This window comes from Fukomys damarensis, unplaced genomic scaffold, assembly GCF_012274545.1.
Source record: "Fukomys damarensis isolate Sample0158 unplaced genomic scaffold, DMR_v1.0_HiC HiC_scaffold_31, whole genome shotgun sequence".
NCBI classification, from domain to species: Eukaryota; Metazoa; Chordata; class Mammalia; order Rodentia; family Bathyergidae; genus Fukomys; species Fukomys damarensis.
This window is the reverse complement of record NW_022900943.1, coordinates 7218307-7229714: the sequence shown is the minus strand read 5'-3', so window position 1 is coordinate 7229714 and position 11408 is coordinate 7218307. Positions and strand designations below refer to the sequence as shown.

At 34.0% G+C, this 11408-nt stretch overlaps 1 long non-coding RNA gene across 2 annotated transcripts; it reads left to right on the top strand.

Moving 5' to 3' along the window:
* The first annotated feature begins 4228 nt into the window (after positions 1 to 4228).
* On the top strand, positions 4229 to 9482 carry LOC104866789. Of its 2 annotated transcripts, none has more exons than XR_781561.1 (3): positions 4229 to 4284; positions 7802 to 7897; positions 9143 to 9482. It is a non-coding gene; the product is annotated as an uncharacterized LOC104866789 (long non-coding RNA). The 2 variants fall into 2 exon arrangements; XR_781562.1 differs by lacking the exon at positions 9143 to 9482 and adding an exon at positions 8566 to 8706.
* Positions 9483 to 11408: the final 1926 nt, after the last annotated feature.

Sequence of the window (11408 nt, the reverse complement as noted above, 5' to 3'; positions counted from 1 at the left end):
TAGCAAGTGTGCCTGCCCCTTCACACTTCAGTTAGTCCTTGCTATATTTTGTCTTTCAGCTAAAAGCCTATATAACTAGAGTGAAGTCAATGTTTTTGATTTGCATTCCCAATAATCACTGCTGCTGAGCACGTTTCCTGTATCCATTGACCATTTCATGGCTACTTTGAGAAATGTCTCTTTCTTCCTTCACTGTTGAGCAGTTTGAGTTTATTATATTTTCTGTTTAACTTCAGTTCAGATGTATAGTTTGAAAAGGTTTTCTCCCATTTTTTAGGTCATCTCATTATTGTGTTATTTCTTCTGCTCCATAGAAGCTTTCTAGGTTGATGTAATCCAATTCATAAATTTTATCTTTGTTGCCTGTTGCCCTTGTTAGCTTTTGGATCCACGTCTGAAAAGTCTTTGCTAGTACAATGCCCAGTAGCATTTCTCCTGTGTTTTCTCCTACTAGTTTCATCATTTTAAGTTTTACATTGAAGTTTTTCATCCATTTAGAATGGATTTTTATATGATAAGAAGTAGAGGTGTAGAGAATAGAACTATTATTGACATTTTAAAAACATAGAATCTATGAACATCATGCTGATCATGAAATAGCAAAAAACTTTCAACTCTACATCTAACAACAATTACACTTTTTAACCTAAGGCTTATATAAGGTATGTTTTAAATGGAAAGTTGTTAAGGAGTTAAAATATAATTCTATAATTCTATTAATTTTTCTACAGCTTCTTTACTGCTTTCATTTATCTTCTACATATCCTTTATATCTGAATATATTACAGTTTTTCACTTAATAAAACTCCAAAAGAGAGAAAAATATAAATTAAAAGTAATAAAATGTATTTCATGAACTAATCAAAGTAAATAGTTGTATCTGTGCTATAAAAAGATTTTTTAAAAAGTAAAGTGATTTTGATACAGATTTAATTAATTTCTCATTTCCATATACATTTGATTTTATGTTATGAATATAAAAAGTCTGATATAGCAATAAATTATATTTTATTGAATTTATTTTATATAGATGGAAAGTATGTGCAGTGATGGTTTAGCATTTAAAGTATAATTTAGGATTCCTTTCCCCTTAAACATTTAAAATAGCTTTATAAGATATTATATTTATTATTAAGATACATTTAATGTGCAGAAAATTTATACAGTGTCTTTTTCCCTAAACTAGATGGAAATCATAGAAAGAATGCAAAGTGAACAGAAATAAATTACCAAACTGGAAGTTGACTTTGTAAATATCAAAAAAAAAATGTGACAACAAAGATACGTAAGCACACATAAAGCCTGGAAACAATGATGTAGGAGACAAATTTTATAGATGGAACATTTATATATTTAATGTTAATAAAAGCAAAATACTACACACATTATTCAGTGCAATTTTGAAAATATGGCTAAAATCAAATAACATAAATTAACCCATGCCAGCATATCTTTTAATTAAAATGTTTCCATGGAAGTGCAAAAGAAAATCTCTGTGAGCAATCAGGGAAAATAATCCAAATCCCCCAAACACAGAAAAGAAACAAATATAATTTAAATTTGTATTTACTTGTACTAATGGCCTTATTAATTATTTACAGGCAGGTCATATATCTGAATATGTTCTTACAATCCAAGAGTGCAGTGATGAGGGAACAAGGACCCAACAGTGATACAGGATTGTGCTTTCTGTTAGTTGGCACTAGGGCTCGAGTCTGAGGGCTACCAGACAGTGCAAGTAGTATCTTCTAGACTTGTGTAGGAGAGTGTCAGGGGGCTGGAACATTGTCATAGACTTATTTCCTAATTTTCTCACTATGTGTCCAGAAAACTTACACATCCCATAGGGCTGTTGAAACACTGAAGCAAAAGAGGTTCCACCCTTAGACACAGCCTGGAATGGAAATGGAAAAAGCAGCCAAAAGTCTGACTTTGTTAGGGAGGCAATTGTTTTCATGGAATTATCCAGGGCAAATGCTAATGAAACTATGGTTGGTTCAGGTGGCAATGCACACTAGAAATATTACTCATCAAATGAAAACAAGTGCAATACCATCTTTTGTGGAACATTCTATTACAAATATATTAAAGCGTAAGAAGTAGACATGTAAGTAAATTCATTTAGAATTTTTATGAAAATACACAGAACAGTGAATAGAATAGAAGGGAGAAATCAGAATTAGAATGTGACACACATACATATGAATATACAAATTTGATTAAATTAAAAATGATGGACACTTTTATGCATACTACTAGGTAGAATATAGTTAATAAGAAGGGAAATCAGATCCTTAGTTTTCATCATATTAAAAAATAAAATCCAGGTAGGGAGAATATTTGAACAATTTTAAAAGCTTTAAAATCCTTTAAAATCTAGGGAGCTATATAAACTATTTGACAATAAGGAATCTTTTCCTAGCTAAGTCTAGTAATCATGAAGCTATAAAAGGTAGATGTTTCAAAGGAAAAGCATAAATTCTGTCAAATAATAAGTAGTAGAACAAAAAAAGACCACACTAAACATGTTAATTTCCATAATGGCCAAATTGTTTCTTGGAGATTGATAAGAAATAATAAGTAAAATAAAACAAGGCACATGTTTTGAAGCCTTCCCTGCTGCCATTAGAAGAAACCAAATAAACATGTGGGCTCTTCCTGTGTTATTTCCTACAATTGCATGTGAGTTTTTGTCTCAAAATAATATATTTAATAAAAAATTGGCACAGATCAACTTATACTGTAATAAGGAAGATTTTGAAAAAAAAAACAGAAAAATAAAAATGATAGTCAAATTTAAGAATAGAGACATAAATTAGTCATATTGCATAACTGAAAAACTGAGATGTATTTTATAGTAAAATCATTCAGTCATTCCATTTTGTGAATTTATCTACTAAGCACACTTACAGAAAGTCATGTGGCTTTTTGCACTGATCTGGGTAAGAAAGCAAAACAATGTGAACCAGGTGAAATAAATCTGGGAAAACCAGAAATTGACTTCACATTATGGATACAAGATAATTAAAATGAAAGAATTGTTATCCATCAGAAAGATGTAATTTTTAAAAATCAGTGTAAAATGATTAGACTTTTACAGAACTCATGATTGCAAGTGTGGTGATGAACTACATTTGGTCATTCTCATGGTGTGTCTGTGTGCCTGATTCAAGACCATGCTGATGCTCTTGAGAGACATGAGGGCAGATGGAGTCAACATGAAGAGAAACAGCACTTTTTTTCAATAAAGAGATAAGAAGTTTTGAATTATTTAAATATGATCATAGCAATAATTAATTTTACTGTGTAAATTCTCCCTTGCTAAAGACAATATTATTCTCTTATTTTTCACACAAGGTGTGGAAATTTGAAAACACTTATAGAGAAACAGAATTCTCTTTTTAGCTTTCTAATTATGTAAGTAATGTGTTACAAAAACTGAGTAATTATGACTCTTGAAAAATAAAATTTAATTTTGTTTGAAATAATATGATTATTAAAAATTGAGAAAAAAAAACAACAAAAAGAGGAAGAAAAGGGCTGGGGATTTAGCTCAGCAGTTTGGTGGCCTGCCCTGCAAGCACAAGGACCCGAGTTCAATCCCTGTTACAAAAAAAAATTGAGAAAAATCTGGGCCAAGAAGAGGTAATATGGAGTAAAGTAAAGACTTCATATTGTTACAAAAGGAATTGGTAATTGACACACAAAAACAGAGATGCAGAATAGAAGTAAAATAATAAAAGGTTTATTTTGCCAGCAAAAGGTCGATTGCACTAAAAGCAGTGCCAATTATCAACCCTGCACTGGGTTGCAGCTTCTTCTTTTATAGGTTTTAAGCCTTGATCTCATTTAGGTGGTTACATTTCATTTCCTCAGTTCACATCACCCATGTACAAATTACAGTAACAAGACAGTTAACTTTAACCCAAACATAACAATTCCTTGCAGTTAGGGAGTTTACCTTAAGATTCATCTAGCTATCTATTCTAGTCACAGGAAGAGGGTGTTTAAGGTCAGGGATGAGGCCAGATGTCCCACTCATGGTCAATGCCTCCAGGGTCTGTTAATTTTGAACTAAATGAAGCAGATTGCTGTTAGAGACAGGAGAAGTCATTTTACATTTTCCTAACATTGTGTAGGTTTTTAGGTTATGCACAAAAGTTCTTTCTATCATTATGCCATCACAGAAGGGCCAAGGATTTGCCTCAATAGTTACCTACAGGAGCATCAGGTATTCGAGCCTCATCCTGTCATCTTGGGGGACACAACTAAACCTACAACACAGTAAGAATGTTCAGTTTTTGTGGTAAAATTATTTTCTCCATAAAAGCAATACTCCAGCGTAGCATGAGGAGGAGAAGCAAAAATAATTAAGATGGGTACATGCGCTACTGCTCCGTGATGATTGTAGCAATTGTGTTCCAATTACATGCTAATGAAAATATTTTTAGAAGCAGTCCCATTTTTTGCTGGACTCCTACTCAGAGGCTGAACAACACTCCTCATACAACCAACAATGGGAGACGCGGATACAGTGACCCATTCAACTACCCTCGGTACCCATTTATCTTCTCTTTGGTGCCTTGGTAAATTGTTGGTTATGATTCTCAAGCTATCAGTCATATATCAGTTACTTAATGCCACCGGTTAAGCTGTGGACTCAGGTAACAGGTGTGCATCGTGTGCAGGCATGTTCAAAGGCCAGTGCGTGGCCAAAGACTGTTTGCCGTGAGTTTGCAGTTGCCTTGTCTTATTGTTTCTTATGCCATTAAGCTTTCCTTTCAAAACTAGTTCAGAGAGTCGGAAAACACTTTCATTATGTTGTTGATTCTTCATTAATTTCTTCAACAGTCCCTGTGACCCATACTTACTTCCACATATTTACACACTGATATGAGATAGGGATATGGGATTCTATGTGCAACTTACGGCATTTCTTTATTAAATCACAGTAACATTTGTGACATCATAACATGCTTTTTAAAAGAGTATGTAAACCTTTATTACCTCTACTAGCATTACCTGAGTTATCCATAATCTGGAGATTGTCCTCAGTGATATGTACCATAACCGAGTGATATTAGAATAAATTGAATTGCAGAGGTGTTATTTATAAATGTTTTCTGTCATGGAATGTTTGGAAACCTTTAATGCAAAGTAATGTAAATGGAGCCTAATCAGAATAATAGGGGGAAACTCTGAAATGATTTCTCATTTTGTTATCGTTCACGAGGTGATTTTATAGGATAATGAAGGGGAAGAGTCATTAATAGTATTTTTCGTATTAGAGATGAAACTATGTTTGCACTGATAATGTCTTCCAGGTAATGCGGAGAGGCTCCTAGCTTATGTAAAACTCTCAGGCAGCCTGCAAGGGACAGGGCTTGGCCTCCATGTGTGCTGCATCCTGGAGAATCATAGCAGAGGCAGAAGTTCCAGTCGGTCTCCTAGAGGCCTGTGTTTGTCTGAATAGATAGCTCTGCTTACTAAAAGCTTGCATCCCTTTGTCCCTTTTAGGCATTCTTTCATTGCCAAACCTTACAACACAGAAAGGAAAGCGCTTGGAGGCCGCTTTTCAGAATTGGGTTCTCAGTGCAGCTGTGCATAGATTTCAAAATCATTCTTTGATTTTTCAATTTCTCTCCTGTATAGCTGATAATGCTGGAGGGGTGTGCTGAAGAGAGATTAGAGTCAGGTAATGGAAACAGCAGAAGCAGCAACACTTGTTTTCTGTTCCGGTCAATACGAAAAATGATTCTACTTTGATGAATACAAGCTCAATGTTCTGAGAAACACAGAAAAAAATGACAAAATGTAAATGAAACAGCCTTTTATATTCAAAGCAAATTCAAATTATGCTTGGAATTGGGCTGTCTCCAGGTGACATGCCCTGTGGGTCCTGAAAGAAACAATTTCTATAGAAAGAAAAAGGAATGAGACCTCTATCTTTGTTTCTTCTTTTTGTACTGCACGGCAAAACTTTTGGAAACTCATCATTTTTATACCATACCTGGCAGTGCAGCATTTCTCAAACTATGATCTGACAAATTTGTTCTCTGAAAAACATTACGCATCTCTAGCCAAAATAGCCAAAATATTTTCAGATGTAAGTAACATAATTATTCTAAGAATTTATTTTCAATTTCTATGTAATTTAAATCCAGAGTAGATTAGTAACTATAAAATCAATAATAAGATATAAATAAACAAATAATTGGCAAAAATATGACATTTTGATGAAGGATATATATTTTATGAGAGTCAAATAAACATAGAAAAAGATGTTTAACATCATTAATCATTCATGCAAAGTTAAAATAAAAAATGAGGCACAACTACATAGGAAGCATAACTAAAATTTAAATTCAATAAAAGCAATAATAACAAGTGCTGACAAGGAGATGGAATGAAATTCTCATATATTACTGGTGGGAAGACCAAAAAATACAGGTAATTTGGCAGATAACTTGACAGTCAGCTAATTTACTTTCTTATTATTTAATTATAAATAAAAATGGAATTACATTTTGAATGTTTCTGTACATAATATTATCTAAAAGACTTGCTTCCTCTATAAGGTCATCTTAAAATTTGCATTTAAGAAAAAATATTTATAAAAGGCTGAATTGGAAAATCAATAGTAAGAAGACATAAAATCTGAGTTACATGCAGGACATCACTCCACATCTGAAGTGACAAAATAACATTAAAGATGTTTTCAGTGTGCCACAGGGACTGCCTAAAGTCAGAGCAAGGGACGTATGTAGAAGGCCCATGAGTTAATAAATTAAACACTATATGTAAAGCATATAAATTCTTAAAGTTCCTATCTTCTACAAGCTGTACAAACAAGCTAATAAACAAATAGGGCCAGGGATTTAGCTCAGAGGTTCTGGTGCCTGCCTCACAAGCCCAAGGATGTCAACCCAAGGACCTGAGTTCGATCCCTGGAGCCAAAAAAACATGTACCCACAATTTTATACATCACTTTTTTCATAAAGTTATGTTGAGTATGAAATTCAAAAATAGAATTGAAGAAATATATTCATCTCATTCCCAATTCTGTTAAGAAACTTTGATATATATCAAGGGGTGATATAGATAATTAGTTTTCAGTCAGTTTGTAAATCTTCTTAAACTTCTGTTTAAGGAAGCTGTTTTCCTAAGGAGGTGAAAAACACTGGCAAAATTAAGTGATGAGTACCCATTTCTTTAAGTCCATGGTTTTCCAGCATCAGTGTCAGGGACAGTCATGCAAAAGCCCTATTAAAAGATAAGCTACCTTGGACCTGTCCCCAGAGCTCCCAATTCAGTGGAAAAGGGTTGGGTTATGAGAATGTGATTTTTTAAGAAGTTACTAGATGATGCTTGGCCATTTCTCCTCCAGGTCTACAGTTCAGGAAACAATGAGTTAATTTATGTAGAAAATATAAAAAAAAATCTCCGCTCCCTAGTCATTTTCTGAGTAGATATATTCTTAAGTACATTTTTTAAAAAAAGTTACAGGTGCCATCTTCCCAGAAATATTTTATTCATTTAATTACCCTGGTTTTGGTGCTGTTTGCTAAATTTCATCCTAGAATTTATTTTTTCATCGTATTTCTTGAAAAAGTAAATTGACCTTAATGAATGTAGAAATGTTTGCAACTAGTAGTACGTGTTTACATTTTATTGAACTAAATATCATCACAGTGTTTTGTTCTGGGACATCATCTTTTTTAGAGTTTTCGGCTTCGCTAAATTTTATCAATGACATTATCTTATTTGAGATAGAGAAATAAGCCACCCAATCTATTTTCAGATCCTGGAAAAGTCAAGATACTGATCTCAATCCAGTGTGACCCACGTCGGACTTTTGACCTAAAGAACTGAAAGATGATAATTTGAATTTAAGCCAGTAAGTATGTGACAATTTCCTACATCTGTGATAGAAACCTACTATATATTCAATACCATGCTTCGATGGAAGAAAACAAGGTTTCCTTGGAGAAACAGCTAACCATAAGGCTGGAGTGGGGAACATGTAAATAAGCTATGGTTATCTCTCACAAGACAAGAAGTCTCACTGAAGCCAAGTCCATTTACTCACCACTCAAAAAAGACCCAGAAATTTACTTGGCAAACCAACAAAACTGGGAAGACAGGCCTGGCGTGCTGATATAACCTCTTAAATCAGCATACGTTGAAGTTCCTTTTACCTTTATTAAACAGGCAGAGGAGAAGATTAGGTTAGGAAATGATAAATTACTGCATACTTTTAGACACTTCTGGTAATCTGGAATGGGATGTGATTAATAATCTGTTGATCAAATGGTCCTATGAATCTTGAAAATATATTAGTTATTCTTACCTTGTCTTTACCAGTCTTCCTGAAGTGGGTGGAAAAGTTTAGAGAAGTTTTGGGTAAATCAACCATGTGCTTATAGTTTTGGATAAAATTTTCTTAAATGACTAACATGGCTTCATGTAGAATCAAGCAGAAACAATCTGATTCAACTATTGAAACAGTAAAGGAGACAGACACAGTATGAAGTCAGGGATGTTAAGCCTTTTCTCCCTATTTAGCACCCATCTGACACCGGCACAGATCCAAGTCCGTGCACAGCAAACAGGAGGCTGAAAGTCCTTGAAAAGTAACTTAGGCAACCATAGCTCCATAACCTCCACAGCAGAAGCATCATCTGTAGCAAAGCTTGTGGAAGACTAATAATTAGTTGCTAAGGTCTGTGATTTCCAAAATTAGAAATTTTGTAAAGTCATCTGAAAGCAAGTAACTAAAAATGAAGCTGACTACAGAGCCAGCCTTCTATTACTGTAACAAAATGCCTGAGGTAATCAACTGATTATTGAGATGAAAGAGGGTTTGGTTCGGTTTGTGTGGTGTGGTGAGGTGGGGTGTGCTTTTGGCAGTTTCAGCCCATGGTCAGTTGGCCCATTGCTTTGGTGCTGTGATAAGACAGTAAGAGAGCATCACGGCAGGAAAACGAGACAGAGGTGGTTATTCTCTTCATGACAGAGATGGGGGGGAAGGGGAGAGGGAGAGAGGGAGGGAGGGAGGGAGAGAGAGGGAGAGAGAGAGAGAGGAAAAATTCCAGTACTGATTGGAGGACATGGCCCCAGTGATCTACCATTCTCCTTTAAGTCCAGTTCCTACTGATCCAGCAGCATCGCAGGCTGGCGAGGAAGCCTTCAGCCCTGGACCTTGCGGGGACAGCCCTGAACAGTAGCACTGAGCTAGCAGCTGCAACTGGTGGATTTTGAGCAAAGTTTGATGAGCCCTGAAACAGACAGACTCATGAATGTGATAACTCATTCAAAATCGACACTGCTCTCATGGTTCTCGGGAAACCCCTCCGCAGCCCTCTCTATCCCTTGTCTACCCAGTGGAGCCCTCGTTCTGACTTCGTCACAGTAATAGCTGAAGCATTTCCTGCTTTAAGGGGGTCATATGAATAGACTTGCACCAAAAATAAACTTACATGTCTGGCTTTGTAGCATGTCTGGTTTTCAGCTTTGGGCCTGTTTGTCTACTACTATTGTGTCATTTTATGACTGGATGCATGTATGTACAGCTATTTATCCATTTACCTTGAGGTTTTGAATTGTTTCCATCCAGGGGCCATTATGAATTATCTGCTACCATTCTTTTAAAAAGGCTTTTTCTTTTCATTTAGATAGAGGAAAAAAAATATTTAGTCTTACAAGAAACAAGAAACAGCCAGATTATTCTTCTGTGGATCATTTTAAAATTTTGCCAACCTTAAATAACAGTTTAGCTGTCTGAATCTTTACAAAGATTCAGTGTTGTCAGACATCTCAGGTGTAGCAGTTCCAATGAGTATATAATAGCAACCATTGTCATTTTAATAGGTCTTTTTCTAATCACTAATAACGGTGAGCAATGTTTCATGCAATTACTCTGCTTATATCTTCATTCCTAAAGAATTTCTCTGTAGTTTTTTGCCTATTTTAATTGGATTGTTTCTTTCTTTCTTTCTTTTTTATTTTTGTATTTTATTTTTTGTTAAGTTGTAAGAGCTAATATTCTGGATATGTCTTTCTTATGTAGGTATTGCAAATGTCTCCTCACAGTGTATGGCTGGCCTTTTCATCTTTAAGAAATTCTGTCAAAGAGCACAGAGAATTAATTTTTATGATTTTTAATCTAAACGTGGGGGTTTTGTGTACAGTCTTCTACACTTTTTAAACTTTTATGCTTTTTATACTTTTATACTTCACACTAAAATTTCATTTTTCAAATTCATTGTTGTATATCTAGTAAGATCCATTAAATCCATCACAATTGCTAGAGAATAAAACAAAAAGATTTTCATTTCCTACTTAATTGTCTAGGCAACTTTTTTGTTAGTTTATTAAAAATGTATCTGCTATCTTAGATCAGAACTTGGTATATATTCTATTCACAATTTATCTGGCTTTAAGCCACAAACCACCCTGCCTCTTTTACTGTAACTGTAGGCAGTGTTCCAGTATGCAAACTTAAATAACCCTCCAACAGTGTGATTGTTTGAAAGTTACTTATGCTAAACTTCCAAATTTCCTGTTTCATATAAGATTTAGAAGTGAGATTTTTGATGATGACCAAAGGATGAAAAAAGCCAACTTGAATTATTTTTTAAATGAGCCTTTTATTATTTAAAGAGACTCATTTCAGAGGGTACTGACATTTTGCCAACTTTGAATCCTTTGAATTATAAAACTCTATCCATTCATTTAAGTCTTCTATAATGTTTCTTAGCAAGTTCTGAAATATATATTAGATAAACATATATACTCTATATGTTTATATATTATACATATTTTAATTGTGTTCAACAATAGTGTTAACTAATGAATAGAAATACAACTTTGTTTTTTGATTTACCTTGCAACTTTGCTGAATTCATCTCCCTAATGTTATTTTATAATAGTGTCAGAACAATCATGTCTTTTAAAGATAATTTTTTACTCCTTCCTGCCAATAATTCTAATCGTGTTTATTATCTTGCACTATTTCCCTGTCTAATATTTCCAAGGGAAATACTAGATAAACATAACAAAGAACGTCCTTCATTGTTTACAATCCCTATGTGATGCCTTCAATATTTCATTACTAGCAAGATGCTACCTGTGCTTGTTTTCAGAGGACTTTTATCGGATTGGCAATGTCCTCTTCTATTTTTGTGTTGCCATACTTTTAATTATTTTTAATCATGAATGAATGTTAAATTTTAACAAGCTGATTTTTTAATGAAGGTGATCATATTCATTCTATTCTATTGTGTTTTATTATATGAATTGACTTTGAAAGTAGACTATTGTCTTCTTAGGATAAACCACATTTAAATATAACAAATTTCTGTCTTTAATTAACTAATACTTTGTCAAAGGTTTTTGCATGCACTGTT